The sequence below is a fragment of the Patella vulgata genome, chromosome 6, assembly GCF_932274485.2.
Source record: "Patella vulgata chromosome 6, xgPatVulg1.2, whole genome shotgun sequence".
NCBI lineage: Eukaryota > Metazoa > Mollusca > Gastropoda > Patellidae > Patella > Patella vulgata.
This window is the reverse complement of record NC_065884.2, coordinates 45,959,101-45,974,830: the sequence shown is the minus strand read 5'-3', so window position 1 is coordinate 45,974,830 and position 15,730 is coordinate 45,959,101. Positions and strand designations below refer to the sequence as shown.

The 15,730-nt window shown below is 35.6% G+C and overlaps 1 protein-coding gene across 2 annotated transcripts in view; it reads left to right on the top strand.

Annotated features, from left to right (window-relative positions):
- Positions 1-15,730, top strand: part of LOC126823712 (ETS-related transcription factor Elf-4) — a 51,784-nt gene that overhangs the window by 15,037 nt on the left and 21,017 nt on the right. Inside the window, exon 1 of one of the 2 annotated variants that reach the window (XM_050552675.2) lies at positions 13,481-13,567. The exons of the other annotated variant lie outside the window; for it this stretch is intronic. The gene's annotated coding sequence lies outside the window, so the exon portion shown is untranslated. Of the gene's footprint in view, positions 1-13,480; positions 13,568-15,730 lie in introns of those variants that run through there. 2 annotated transcript variants of the gene reach the window in all.

The window sequence follows — 15,730 nt, the reverse complement described above, 5'->3', positions numbered from 1 at the left end:
TCTTCCATCAGCACCAGACAACGTTCTGAATTTCATCCGGTGTAAATGTAAATCGTTGAAAAACCAATGCTCGTCATGTTCTTGTACACAGAATGGTTTGAAATCCGTTGAAGCATGTGGACGATGCCACGGAGAGGGTTGTCTGAATAGCGAACAAATCAGCATTGATTTAGAAGATGAATTTGGTACGGGTTAGAACAAATCAGAACTGAAGAATATTTTGATGATTTTATTGATGATGATCCGAATGAATATTTTATGGTGTCCAGAATGTTCCTCTTGTCTATGTGCTTGCTGTTGTTGCTTTATTCACAACACGTCTTCGCCATTTTGAATTTTGACATCACAGTGACGTCACAGTTCCGCCATTTTGTATTCTGACGTCACAGTGACGTCGTACATTACTTTTTACATCATTTCTGTGACTTTTCCATTGCGAATTGATTAATATGTCTGAATTTATCCTTTTACAACATGACAAAAAGATTTTAAATTACAACTGGTCTGTGAAATGATATATGTTTTCAGAAAATCGTGGTCGATGTGAGGTTTGTTCTAAGAAAAACATCAAATCTCGCCCTCAGAGTAAATGCGTTACATGTAATGCATTCTTATGCTCTAATAAATCAAGATATTATTTTCTAGATTTACATGGTGCGGTTGGAAATAAACTATACATTTTAAATTCAAGTTAAAATTGTTTACACCTTTAGTTGGATGAATTTACCTATGGATTATTTTTTTCAAATTGTTGAGAAAATATAGGTTTCTTTGTTTGAATTGTCTGTTTAGTGTTGTGGATTAAAGTTATGATGAAAGCACGGATTTCAAGAATAATTTAAACTTTTTTGTCTTTTTTTTGTATTGAAAATAATTTACCCCTTTGCCGCCCGTCGGGACACCCCCACCCGCTTCAGCAAAATTTGTAAAACTTAAAAATAATTTTGTGGATACCCTAACCAAACCCAAATCATCTATAAAATATCATAAAACAAGAAATTATTTTAAAATTTAACCACTTGGGCCCGAAAGGGTTAAATTGGATATTAGAAGCCCATCCTTTCTCGGTAAGATCACAACATCAATGTTGATTTGAATTGACAAATAATTCGTGTTTCCAACGTCGAAGACTTTGGATAATATTGAGTTAGAGACTTAGCTACTTCAACAGCATAATTTCATAATATTATATTTTGCGTAAGTTTTATTGTTTGTTGTTTTCGGGTTTTTTGAGGGGTTTTTTTCATTGGTGATAACGATCTGACAAAGCACAATATGTGTACATCAACATGTTCTGTTACGAGTGTTTTGTTTTTGACATTCACCATTTCTTCTTACATTGTTATATGTATTATGGTCATTTTTTGGCATGTGGTGTAATTTTCCATGTTGTTTTACGTAATATGTATGAGATTTAATTATATGCCTAAATTAAATCAATCTGACTAGAACAAAAGCGTAATGATTATTCATTATTCCGTAACTTAAATGAAATGAAAGGGGGTTTACTGGACAAAGGAAGATTGGGGTTAACGTCCTGCTTTCTGCACCAACCAGCACTCAACCAGCATAATAAAGATAAGATATCATAACTAAAATGTTCATTATTTCAGTAATAACAATTGTCCATTATTAATTAATGAATGTTTTCCATCATTACAGGTTTTCCATTATTTCTGGTTTAATTAACAACGAGATCGGTTTGTTTAAGACTAGTTTCATTTTTGAATTTCTGTGTCGGAACACAGGAAAACAGATTGTTATCCCTGAAACCAAATCAACATAATATAAAAACCCTGACCAAAGAGGGGTGTCATTTTCATTAAAATTATTATTAAATCAGGATAGTTTTGTGACATATAATCAATTTTAATTTTGGGAGTCGAAAATTTTCAGTCAAATATAAATTTATATTCGCAAATGATATTTCTTTATATTTGTTGATTAAAGATTCTACAAAATGTTGACATAATATACCCATGGACTAAAACATGTTTGGTTCCGTTAAATCTTAACGTTATCAATATCTACCACAACGAGGCACGATTCAATTCCTCTTTGCATGAACACAGTTAAATTAAATGCAGTATCTTATCACATGATCACATGGTACCTCCTTATTATAACATTGGCAAAGGAAACTTTCAAATCATTCATCCACACTTCCTTTATCGAAACGCATTTTTAAGACACACTCTCCAACCTGCCGATATGGACATAACTTTGAAGATCCTTATGACTTTCTCCTGGCGTGTCCCCTCTTAGCAGATGTACGAAATACAAATATACAAAATACCAACAAATACAACAACATAACATTTATGTATGGTTCTTCGAATATTCCACTTGGTCAAAATAATTTAATATTCTCTGAGGTGCATAAATTGTTAGAATTAAGTAACAGATTTTAAGTACGGCAATTCCCTATTATTATTTTGCCTTACTTTCACTTTTATTGCATTGTCGCTATAACCATCTTCATTTTTTACGTTGCCACATCTTGTATACATTTAGGCCTTATAGCCATCATCAAACATTGATACCACTGGTTTCGATACATATTACAATACAACTTACAATTATTTTAAGGTTTATATTTATTATATTTTCCAAAAATTGAAACCTTAGTCTTTTCGTGGAAAAAGTTATCTGGTTTAAATCTTTCTAATTTTCTGTATTACTACTTCGGCACATGTTTGAATTATGGCACTATTTTGGGCTATTTAAAAAAAAGGGATATGTGTTTTTGAAAATTAGCCTGCACTTTACTTGAATTGTTAGTTAAACTGCTCAATTACCCATAAATCTGCCACTGTCCGTACTACGACCACTTTATTTTATTGTATATAATAATATATATTTTTATATATTCAATTGCGTATAAATTATACTATTGCAATTTCTTATGTCACTTTTAATTGTGACCTTGTCCCATTCTTCACTTTTATTTGTATCTCGAGCATCTGACCAGTCAGTATCATAAGACGTATTATGTTGATCTATTTACCGGTATTAAAGAATTGAAGAAATATACATTGGTGGATTTCCGAGACAAGGTCATCGGAACCTCTCACTAAAGCAAATACGGAAGAATATGGATCACTTTATCATCCCTGATAAACTATTTGAAATATTGAAATTGATTAATATCGAAAGCAAGGTAAGAGTAGATGGCACAGTTTTAATGCTGTACTGACATGTGATGACCGTTATACATATTAATCAAACGTCAAAAGAAAATTTGCCAGCAGACTCAGAAGTACAGGAGGCATGGGTATAATCAGATACATGCTGAAAAAGAACAAACGCTCTCACGAATAACTGTGATAATCAAAGTTTTGTAAATTAATTATTTAATTTTGTAATTAATTGTAAATGAATTATTTAATTTTGTAAATGAATTATTTAATTTTGTAAATGAATTATTTAATTTTGTAAATGAATTATTTAATTTTGTAAATGAATTATTTAATTTTGTAAATGAATTATTTAATTTTGTAAATTAATTATTTAATATTGCAAATTTAATTTTGTAAATAAATTGTGTAAATAAATTATTGAATTTTGTAAATTATTAAATTGTGTAAATTGAATTTTGTAAATAAATTGTGTAAATTAATTATTTAATTTTGTTAATTATTTTTTTGTTAATTATTTATTTAATTTTGTAGATTACTTTTACATCGGGCAAACCTCTATTTTTAACACGTTTTCGTCTAACCTGGCGACACGCGAAGAATACAACTGCCAAACCTATATTTTCATCTAACCTAGGCGACACGCGAAGGATACAGCTATCAAGTGCGTTATCCCAAATTATGACTATGCAAGGCAAAATCAACAAAATCTTCGAATGTAAAACAATAAGTTTTCGTCAGGCGGAGACGTATATCAAGTTACGTCGTAAAGCCGAGTTACATTATTTATGATAAAGATCACATAATCAGCAAAGGTTTGCTGAATGGTTCAAGTAGTTTTGATTACTTCACGGCAATATAATTAATTCTTAATGGATTGCATCCTAATTGTACGCTGGATTTTATACGCTACATTGTAATTTAACCGACCTTTATATCACACAATCGGAAACTGTAACAACTCCAAACCCATCCAGATTCATTCCCATGTATACTCATTCTCGCACTTCACCACAATACTCAGCTCTGTATACCAATAATTACAATCATGTTCCCACTAAGCTCATAATTTATTGTGTTTGTGGATACGCTTCTGCCAACCATTATGCAGATTGGGAATCTCGGTCTGTTGACTGATGTAGTACCCACTGTTTTTATACGCCCACATTTTCATGTGGACGTATATTGTCGTCGCCCCTGTCCGTCCGTCCGTCCGTCCACAATTGTTTGTGAACAGTCTACAGGTCACAATTTTTATCCGATTTCAACGAAACTTGAAATATAGGTTTATCACCCTAAGATCTCGGTTCCTTTCGATATTGGCATGTATCGGACTGTAACTTCATGGATTATGGCCCCTGATTGTACGAAAAATCACGTTTTTAGCTTGTGAACACTGTAGAGGTCACAATTTTTATCTGATTTAGTTTAAACTTGAAATGTATGATTATAACCCAAAAGTCTTGGTTCCTTTCGATATTCGCGCATATCGGAACGTAACTTCCTGAATTATGGCCCCTGATTGTACGAAAAATCGCGTTTTTAGCTTGTGGACCCTATAGAGGTCACAATTTTTATCCTATTAAAAAAAAACGTATTATTATATCACCGTTAAACCCTAAGGACGGCTGAGTTCGAATTTCGTGAAAATCGGCCCAAAACTGACAGACAAAATGGCCGCCCTTCGTTCTCAAATAGCGTAAAAATATGGTATATCAAGGTTGTGGACCCTATAGAGGTCACAATTTTTATCCGATTTTGATGAAACTTGAAATGTACGTTTATAACCCAAAGATCTCGGTTCCTTTTGATATTCACGCATATCGGACAGTAACTTCCTGAATTATGGCCCCTGATTGTGCGAAAAATCACTTTCTTTTTAGCTTATTCTCTATCCATCCCTCGAAAATGTGGGCGTATCCTGCCTGGCAGCCGCTGGTTAAAACTGCAGTCGTACAACCGTTGTTGAAGAAGTCAAATATGGATATAAATGAAATGTTTCGGATTGATCATTTTGTCAAAAATTGCTGAGAAAACTGTCAAATAACGACGTATGGAACATTTAAATTATAACAATTTTTGTTATTCGAGTTCCAGTCTGCTTTCAAGCCTTTTCATTGTACAGAAACAGAATTAAATCGTGTTCTGAATGAAATCAACATCAATGTAGGTATCGGCAATCTTGCCTGGTTGGTTTTGATTGGTCTTTCTGTTGTTTTGGGGTCATAATGCGAGGATAAAACATATTAATTTTCAGTTTTCCATGAATTTCCGTTCCGGATGAATGTAATAATGGGCCCTCTCTATCTTTTGAATACGTCCAGATCATTTTCCCATCGGTCGTGCACGACGCAGTGTAAGCCATGTTTAGTCTTTGTTACACCCCAGATAGTCTACCATTTCTTCAGTGAGAACTTCGGCAAATACCAGAGCAACGAGTAAAACGTTTCCTTCGATTTCTGTGTTGACCGAGAAAGTTCATCGGAATTTTTTCGGCGTGGCCCCTTATACTTACTGGTGCAGGATGGAAGACCTGGCAAGTGACAACATATAGTCGTCCGTATGCCCAACTAAAAGAACTCTTGACATTTGGAATTCGATATAATATTATGAGTAAGCAGTAGTGGCGCTATCCGTGCGAAATTTCCCCAAAGCACACTGTGTGGCGTATGTCCGTCTTCATTTGCCCAGGACTTTAAACCTCATTTCATTTCACAAATCGTTTTGACAGGAACAATGATTGATTCTAAGTTTTATAATAAGGCAAGTAATAGAGTTTCTTTTGAACATCCGTCTTCCGGAGCAGAACAGTAGGACGTTAAACCCCATTTCATTTCATTTCATTTCTTTTGAACAAAAATAAATTTAAGCAAGTTTATAACTTATAATATGAATTGACACCTTCTCCACAATGTTTTTCATTATCTTTTATTTTTGTAATAATTGGGTCAAGATGTTTGACATAGCCAACGAAATATACTTTTAAGTGTACATTGAAATATAACGCAAAAGATTTCCAAATTGAGATATTTGATTGATTTTTGCTGAAAAGACGGATTATGACACTGGGGTTTCCAAGAATTCGGGTTTAACTGTTCAAGGGTCCTCGTGCAAACCAGGCAGCAGAAGGCAGTGGTCAGTAAGCTGTGCAGTAGCTGGTATCATCCAAAATTCTGTATTGATGCCGCCCCCCCCCCCCAAAAAAAAACAAAAAAAGCCCCCCCCCCCCAAAAAAAAAAAACAACAAAAATTATTGCCCCTGATTGTCCGGAAAATCACGCTGGGTTTTTTTTAGCTTGTAGACCTTCCAGGGGTCATAATTTTCACCGATTTAAACATATCACTGGTACACCCTAATGATGGTTAAGTTCGAATTTCGTGAAAAACGTACAGAAATTTCCCGACAAAAAGGCTGCTACTTGTACGCAAATAGTGTAAAAGTATACTCAGTCAAATTAAAAACTTGACACTGATGAATTTCAACAAAAAATTTTTTCTGGTAAGTCAAATAAATTTTAAAGTGTTTCTAACGATAGTAAGTAGTAAGAAGCCTTTAATTTCATAAAATTGTAAAGTCACGTGGATCACGTGACTTTTGAGCATATAAAGATGAAAAACCTGAAAAACACGTGCAAACACAAACTCGTGAGGTCAATCGATGCAAGTTTGCTTAAACTGGACACGCACACGTAACTTGAACTGGAAAAACAAATTAAAATTGTTATTTTCATCTTTGTTAGAAAATACCGCGCCTTTCAAATGTAGAACGTCTACGTGCTATAGGTAGGCTCTATGTTGGTCAGTCTGTGGTCACTGTTGCAAGAGCCTTTAATTGTTCACGCCAGACAATAATTAATCTTAGAATGAGAGTGCTTCAAACTGGAACTATTGCCGACCGCCCAAGGGCGGGAGCGCAACGTGTGACGTCACTCCAGGAAGATCAAGCAATACGATTACGTCATCTTAGAAACAGATCTGTAACCTCCACAAGTAGAGAGGTGTTTGGTGGAAGGGTAACTGCACAAACTGTTCGAAATCGCTTGCAGACTGCTGGTCCTCGAGCTCGGAGGACCTATAATGGACCAATATTGACACCTCTTCATCGCCGTAACCGACTTGTGTGGGCCACAAGACACATAAGATTTACTCAAAGACAGTGGAATTCGGTTGTCTTTAGGGCCCGAGTGTACCGCAGACGAGGTGAACGTTACGCTCAAGTATGCGTCAGAGAAGTTGACCGATTTGGTGGCGGCAGCGTCATGGTTTGGGGTTCTTTTTGTGCACATGGACGTTCTCCTCTTGTTGTTGTCCAAGGGAACTTAAATGCTGTCCAGTACAGGGATCAGATTTTGCAACCTGTTCTTCTTCCGTTTATGCAGAGACATGGGCCTGGACTAACGTTTCAACAAGACAATACTCGACCCCATACAGCAATTGCTACCCAGAATTTTTTAAGAAATGCCGGTGTCCAAGTCCTGGATTGGCCGTCGCTTAGCCCCGACCTTAATCCTATTGAACACATCTGGGACGAACTGGGTCGACGTGTTCGTCAGCAAGTGAATCCACCACTGACGTTGCAGGACCTTCAACATGCTCTTGCTGAGCAGTGGCGACGTCTTCCTCGGGTAGTGTTTACTAATGTTCTGAGATCCATGAGAAGACGTTGTGTGGCAGTACGAGACGCTAGAGGAGGCCACAACCGTTACTAACCACTTTATTCCGATTGTTCTCCAAGTCTGTGAAATTCATTTTGGGGGGTACTGTGACATCACGAACGTTATCAATGTCAAGGACTTTCGGCGAGACGTATTCTTGCTTTCTATTGATGTCAAGGTCGTCTGTGCACAACATAACACTAAAATAGTTGCCTTAAACCAAAAATTAAAAATCTAGTCCCAAAAATCCCGAGTGTCAAGTTTTTAATTTGGCTGAGTATATGTAATACCAAGGTTGTGGACCCTTTAGAAGTCAAACGATTTCCAAATTGATGTTGAATACAGCCTAAGCACATCACTTTTCCCATCTTCCTTCCGCTCGCCCCTTCGTCTGTCATTTTTATTTTGCGGATTTTGATACGCCCACATTTTAATGTGTCCGGACGTCCGTCCGTCCACAATTGTTTGTAGACACTCTACAGGTCACAATTTTTATCTGATTTCAACGAAACTTGAAATATAGGTTTATCTCCTTAAGATCTCCGTTCCTTTCGATATGGGCATGTATCGGACCGTAACTTCATGGATTATGGCCCTTGATTGTACGAAAAGTACGCGTTTTTAGCTTGTTGAAATTTGAAATGTAAGTTTATAACCCAAAGATCTTGGTTTCATCCGATATTCGCGCATATCGGACCGTAACTTCCTGAATTATGGCCCTTGATGTTACGAAAAAGTGCTTTTTGTTTAGCTTGTTCTCTATGCATCTCTTGAAAAATGTGGGCGTATCCTGTCTGGCAGCCGCTGGTTAAAAATAAATTGAGATATTTGATTGAATTTTGTATCCCCGCCCCCCCCCCCCCACAAACACACACACACACACACACACCCACACACACACACACACACATCTTAAGAGCATACTGAAATGTAGGACGTTAATAATTATTTCATTTAGCTTCATTTCCCACCCTCAACTGCCTAAATAAAATCTCTTGAAACTGCATGAACTTGATATATCAGGAATTTAAACATGTTTCTAGAAAGGGGAGTCATTGACAAGAAAATATGTAATATCATTTACATTTTATTTACATCTTTTCCAAGAAATTATAATATTGTCCATTTCACTGCAGTAAACTTTTATTTTTGCTTCATATGAAAGCATGAATTTTTTTTTTCTGTACGTTGATGAGTAAAACTTCTAGTTTAATGCATACGGTGAAGGGAGAGAACCCCGTGTATTGTATTTACATTGGGATTTAAAACGCGTCCCCAGTGCTGACTTGAGTACCGTACCTGACCTGACCCTCTATAAGTACTTCAATAAAAGCTAGGTGAACTAGATTATTTTTTAAATAGTTATTTGAAAATCATTTTTGCTTCTATACCATGTAATGCAGCATGTTCCTGAAGCAACGACTGCGAGTTTTGCACAACATCTAACTATCAAGTTAAAGCGAGATCAATCCTTCACTTGAAGATGGTAATGCTATGGGTCCTGTTATTTGAAAATCGGTTTTGCTTCTATATCATGTAATGCAGCATGTTCCTGAAGCAACGACCGCGAGTTTTGCCACATCTAGCTACATGTATCAAGGTGTGCGGATTAAAAGCGAGGTCAAGCCTACTATTGAGGATGGTAATGCAGTGGATCCTGTTATGAGACCAACGGTAAAACCTGTTAAACGCCCACTGTTGAATTCTATTTAAAGATATCATTTATTGTTGTCACGTTTGCTAAGCTACAACCTCTTTATGTTGATTTCTTTTAAGCGAAAAAAAAGCATTTTACCGGGAAAGTTATTTGTGTGTGTACATGACAATTATCTTGAAAGAAAAAGGAAGTGCTTTCTAAGCGCACGTGAAAATAATGTAGCTCAGCAAAGAATATCGAAATTCTTACTAAACGGCTTTTCCAGGGATATTTTAATGGTCTAAAGGGGCGTAGTCCTCGAAATTAACCAAAATAGTCCTTTACGGGGATTTATGCTTATCGACTTTCGATTTCAATACAAAAAAAGGTGCACGTTGTCTAGAAAAGAAATCATTACAGTGTCAAGGTATGGCGACAGAGAGGTTACGAAATATATACATTGTGAGAAACACTGTACAACCCCTGAAAAGTTAATCGGGATTTTCCGGCGTGGTTCTCTGGTTTAGGACGGGGGGGGGGGGGCTGGCACGGGATAACGTATAGTGACTATAGTCGTTCGGATGGGACGAACAACCGAGGTCCCGTGTATACACTGACTTGCACGTAACAAAAACCCTGACAGCTGGAATTTGTGGTTCTTATCACCTGGTCTGTAAGAAAATAGTTCCGAGATTGTTATCAACGCATCCGTCGTAACAAATTTTACGTTGATAATCTGAACAATTAGAGGAATTATATAACAGAATACTAAGTCCATTTTAGGTTAATGTTACCGGAAATTTGTTAAACAGTGGGTATCTATTAGGCGGTTTGGTGTGATGTTGGGCAGTCGATCATAGCCCCATTCCTTTTGGCAATATTTTCTTTTACAACACACCAGGACGTACCAAATAACTAACCCAATCGCCAAATATGATGGTAATTTCAGCATATTTAACTGTGCCTCCATACATCATACCATTTAGTATCCATTTATGTAGTTTAAAAAATTTTTGTCTGAAAAGAATGTCGTTTGAAGAGAGGTATCAACAGAGAATTAGAATAGCTGGTCGCTAAATCTTGTTCTGCTACGATCTGGAGGAATTCTTTGCTGTTAAAACATTTAGTTATCGAGACATCGCTATCAGATAATACTTCAGGTAGCTTGATTCAAATTCTTGAATTGAAAAAGCGGCGAGGGAGAGATAGAATGATGTCAAATTATGCTTATTCATGACGACACAAGTACTTCGTTTATATACAAGGTGACAAAGCGAGTAAATTATATAGATCTATTAAATTACAAAACTCTTATCAAGACACATAATCTGGTAACATTAGATTTAATAGCTCTCACATCTGTGTGGTGGCAATATCATTTTCGTAGGGTGACCCGTAGAGTAAAAATTTTCTCTACAGAAAGTTGGACTCGACATTAAGCAGTAGTTTAAAAGCCATGATTTGTCGTCTAGAAAGACATTCAAGAGATTTGGAGTCACAGATTGGAGAACAGTAATCAAAAAGTGTCTGAATATGAGCATTATAAAAAAGAGTGTGGTATGAGAGAGGGAGATACTGTTTAATCTTACGGAGAAGGAAATGTTTCTGATTTAATTTTTTAGAGATATATTGAATATGGTCTTTCCAAGTTAAATTATGATTGAAAACGATACCTAAAGTTTAAATGATGAGACTACTTCTATTGATTCATTGTCGAGTTTTATATCAAGAGTAGTAGGGAGAAAATTTCTTTTTTGGTGGGTTGTAAAAAGCATTGCTTTGGTTTTTGTTATATTAAGTTTCATTCCGTTTTGGTTACACTAGGCTTGTATTCTGTCGGCACCCATCTGTAGTTTTGTTTGGAGAACTTCAACGGTTTGGCCATAGATTTAATGGTAAGTCATTAATGAAAATATTGAACAAGAGGGCTCCTAATATCGATCCTTGAGGTACGCCATATTGAGTAGGCTTCATAGCAGATAGTTCGCCATTAACGAATGTACACTGGCTTCTGTTTTTTAAGTAGGATTCTAAGAACTGTAATGCATTTTGAGAAAATTTAAAATATCTTCATTTCGTCAATAAAATATCATAATTCACCAGATAAAATCCTTTTTTGAAGTCAAAAAATATTGTACCACAAAGAAGATTATTATTTATAGCATCATATATATTTTCCATAATGTGAGTTAGGCCTGTAAGGCAAGAGATAGATGTTCTGAAACCTGGCTGATTCATATACAAGAGGTGATATTTATTTAAATACTTACTAAGATGTCCGTGAATATGTCTTTCGAGGACTTTTGATACAGTTGAGAGAATAGATATAGGCCTATAGTTATTTGGGTCATCCTTAGCTCCAGCTTTGTGAATTGGAATAACCTTAGCTTGTTTAAATGACGAAGGATAGGTATTGTAATTTATTGATAGGTTGAAGACATGGGTTAGACTTTGAGAAAGATGATCTGTGCCCAACTGAAGAAACAGTGGATTTACTGAAACCAAGCCTACTGCCTTTGACACGTCAAGTGACTGAAGAGATTCTTTCACAAAAGAAACTTTAATGAAGGGAATATGGAAAGATACATTTGTCGGTACTTTTGAATCTATGTGCTCTTTTAACAGATTATTGTCGTAAGATGATGAATCTGTCACGTCATCATGAAGTTTATATTTATAGCGCTAGTCGCCTGTTCTAAACTGATAGTGTTACACAAGTCGAATCATAAAACTAATATTTATTGCATTTTCTTTAGTTTTCTTTAGTAGTAAAACAATTTAAGTTACTTGTCTTTTTTTTTTCAATATACGGTTTGAGACCCTCCGCCCCCCCCCCCCGGGCCTTCTTCAATGACACTTTTTCAACAAACAATTTTATACAAATGTGTTATTATAAACGTAGCTTGTTATCATTTTCAGAATCATGATCGTCGTCGACGCCATTATGGTTTTCGTCTTCTACACTCTAATGCTTATAGACCAGGAGCCCGGGGTGGGGGGGGGGGTCAACCTAGCTGACAATTATACCAATTTTCTCCTATATGGTATCAATGCATGCATATCTGGTATCATCAGAATGTAAGTCTGTCATGGTATCTAGTGGTGGGTGTGGTATTCCACGCCCCCCAACTAGGCTAGATTAGATCAAAAGTGTACCACGTGAAAATCTTATAGCAGTGTACTGTAGAACTTCAGGTATTACAAAACACTCTGACAGACATTTCTAGTGGTGGGGTACCCCTGACAGAGCTAGGTAATTGCCAGACATTTGTAGTGGTGGAGTATCCGCGACAAGCAGAGTTACCTAATTTCCAGACCACAGCTAGGCTAGATTAGCAGAAATCTGTACCATCACAGGAATCATTGCCAGACAGTTTGTGCGGTGGGTTACCCCTAACAGACACGCCCTAAAATGCCACGCCCCCAACTAGGATAGATTAGCGGACACTGTTCCCGTGTTATAGTGTTTGAAAACGTATCACGTATATCGAGTTAGTTGCTCGGCCCTAAGGTGGGGGATTTTAAGGGCTTTTAACACAAAATTAAGCAGTTTCGTCCTCCAAAATATAATCGATGTGGCCCTTTAAAAATTTTTGATAGTTTATGGGAAATATTTTACGATACAGGTTTTCATTTACATAATATTTAAAATTATAGCACACGTAAGATTGAATATTATTGCATTATTATGTTTACGGGCTTTTTTTTCTTGTTTATTTCTTGTAAAACATAATCTGAGATACTTTTAACCTTGACAGCTGTTATTGTTTCTTGGTTAATATAAAGGATATACAATTATGCATGGTTTGAAATACAGTAAGTAGGGTGTTGCAAATAACCTATTCAGGTATTCTCCCATAATACAAACTATTATAATCAATAATAGAGATTCATATTACGGAGAATAGCTAATTCATACAAAATGTTTTGGCTCCGAGATTTAGGCTTGTTATATTTTTAGACAGCATTCTTTATCGATTTGTGTCATATTCCCAATGACAATAAAAAGGTAAAGCTATGGTGGTATTATGTGCGTTCTCTTGACATAGCCTGTATAGAAATTACAAAGGCCATTTTTTTCGATATTTATATGAAAACCAAGATTGACTTCTATTAAAGGCCAACGAAACATGTAAAAGGTATGTTACTTGTCATTTTCTGTTTACTTCTGTTTACACTGGGAGGGATCAGCAAGTTTTCTACTTTCGCTTATGATTAATAATACTACAACGGCCACATACATGTGTTGTGCACTGTACTATGTCATATTATATACAACACTATTCATGAACTCCTAACCGAGTAATGGGTATGCTAATATGCGTATTTCAATTTATTTGGCCATATAGACTCTCGCCCTTTTGATAACCCGTCAATAAGTCGATAAAACGACGTTACGACAAAAATATGCGTATTTCAATTTATGTGGCCATATAGACTCTCGCCGTTTTGATAACCCGTCAATAAGTCGATAAAACGACGTTACGACAAAAATTACGTCAAGTTTTGTTTTCGCTCTACGTTTAATACTGTCGTGATGTCGGGTAATGAAAAGCTCGAGTTTTTATATGGCCACTATCAGTCACCACACTGAGAATTGAAATTATGATGTTTTTACTGCATCTTGTAATTGTAAAATATCAAAATCTTTACGAAACTAGGTCATCGGATGGCAGAGATTTAAACGGATTAGGACACTCGCGAGATTTAAAGTATATACGATAAAATGTACGTTAATAAACAATCTTCCAGCATTCATAACTACGCACAATCTGGTTAAAATACATGTATATTTCGTTTCGTTTTTTATATTTTCGATGGCCTCTACTACATGAAAATCTGACCGGTTGTAGTGGAAGGTCGCGTCAGAGGTCATACGAACGACTTTTGACCACATGACGTCAGACATTTGATTAACCAATCGGCGTTGATGTTTCTAGTGGGTTACCCACAGTACCGTGCACCTCACGTTAAAAACTCGCCGTATTAGACTAATCCCTCACATCATCCAGAACGTGGGTTATATAACAACGAAATTTTGAATAATAAAAAACGAAACAAAATAGGATCTGTATTTTAATGAGATTGTAACTTCGCTCAGAAAAAAGTAATTTGAATGGAATTTTCAATAAATTCATTTTCCAGTATCTATTATTAATTATAATAAGAGCGACTAGCTCTTTGTCTTAATCTTACATAATACATCTTTAACAGTTAGCGAAAGGCTTAGCTCATTCTATGTTATAGCCCGTAGCCCCTTTTCATATTATTGACACAAACAACTGATTTGTAGAAGATATTTGTATGTTTGGAAGGTATTATGTTTTGGTTGTATTTTTATGATATTACTTGATACGTGTTTGTACCTGATATTTGACTTTTTTTTTTTTTAAAACCATATTTTTATTCAGGTTGACTGAATGGGATTGGGGAAGAGGCTTAGCCTATGTAAAACCCCTCTCCCGAAATAATTTGTATATACATATATATTATTAATACAAAAAAGTGTATATACATAGTTAAAATGGCAAACACATACATATTATAATTATAGATATAATAAAATGGGTGAAAATGTACAGTATATATAGTAGTTAATAATTATACATATGCAAGCACAGTAAGAATCTTTTAATAATAATCAGCATTAGAGAGACTATACATACATAAAAGAGAAGATAAAATATTATTCGATCGAGATGAGATTAGAATCTGTTTGATATATTTTTTAATTTATGGACCTGATTAAAAATATTAGAATTAACATCAAGACTGTAGGCTGTGGAGCCGAATAGAAGACATTTTATATTTTTAAAATCATGTTGTAATTTGTCTATGGTTTCTGTTCGTGCAATTGAATGTAAGGAACATCGCAGGAGGTAATGATCGGGATCTTCAAATATATGACCGCAGATATTTGATTAAAGTGCATTATTGTAGATGTTGTTTGTATAGATTGTTAGGGACTTTGACAAGGCGTCCCATTCATTCTGAATTACCCGAATTGCTGCTGGCTAATGCCCTACCAAACGAATATTTAATATTCATAATATCCATGTATTTTCTGACGACTGGCGGTAAAAATAAACCATGGAAACGGTCAGTGGTTAGCCTTAGTGCCGTACAGATCTATTGTACTTTTCTGTGATTATTAAATAAAACAGACTCTGTGACCTGATATGTAAATATCAGATGACAAGTATGCTAATTTGACGTTACATTATAAAGTATTGAGCAAAATCCGTTCTTGGTAAATCCGGACGATAAACCTGGTCACACCCAGTCATTGTATAATTGTAGGT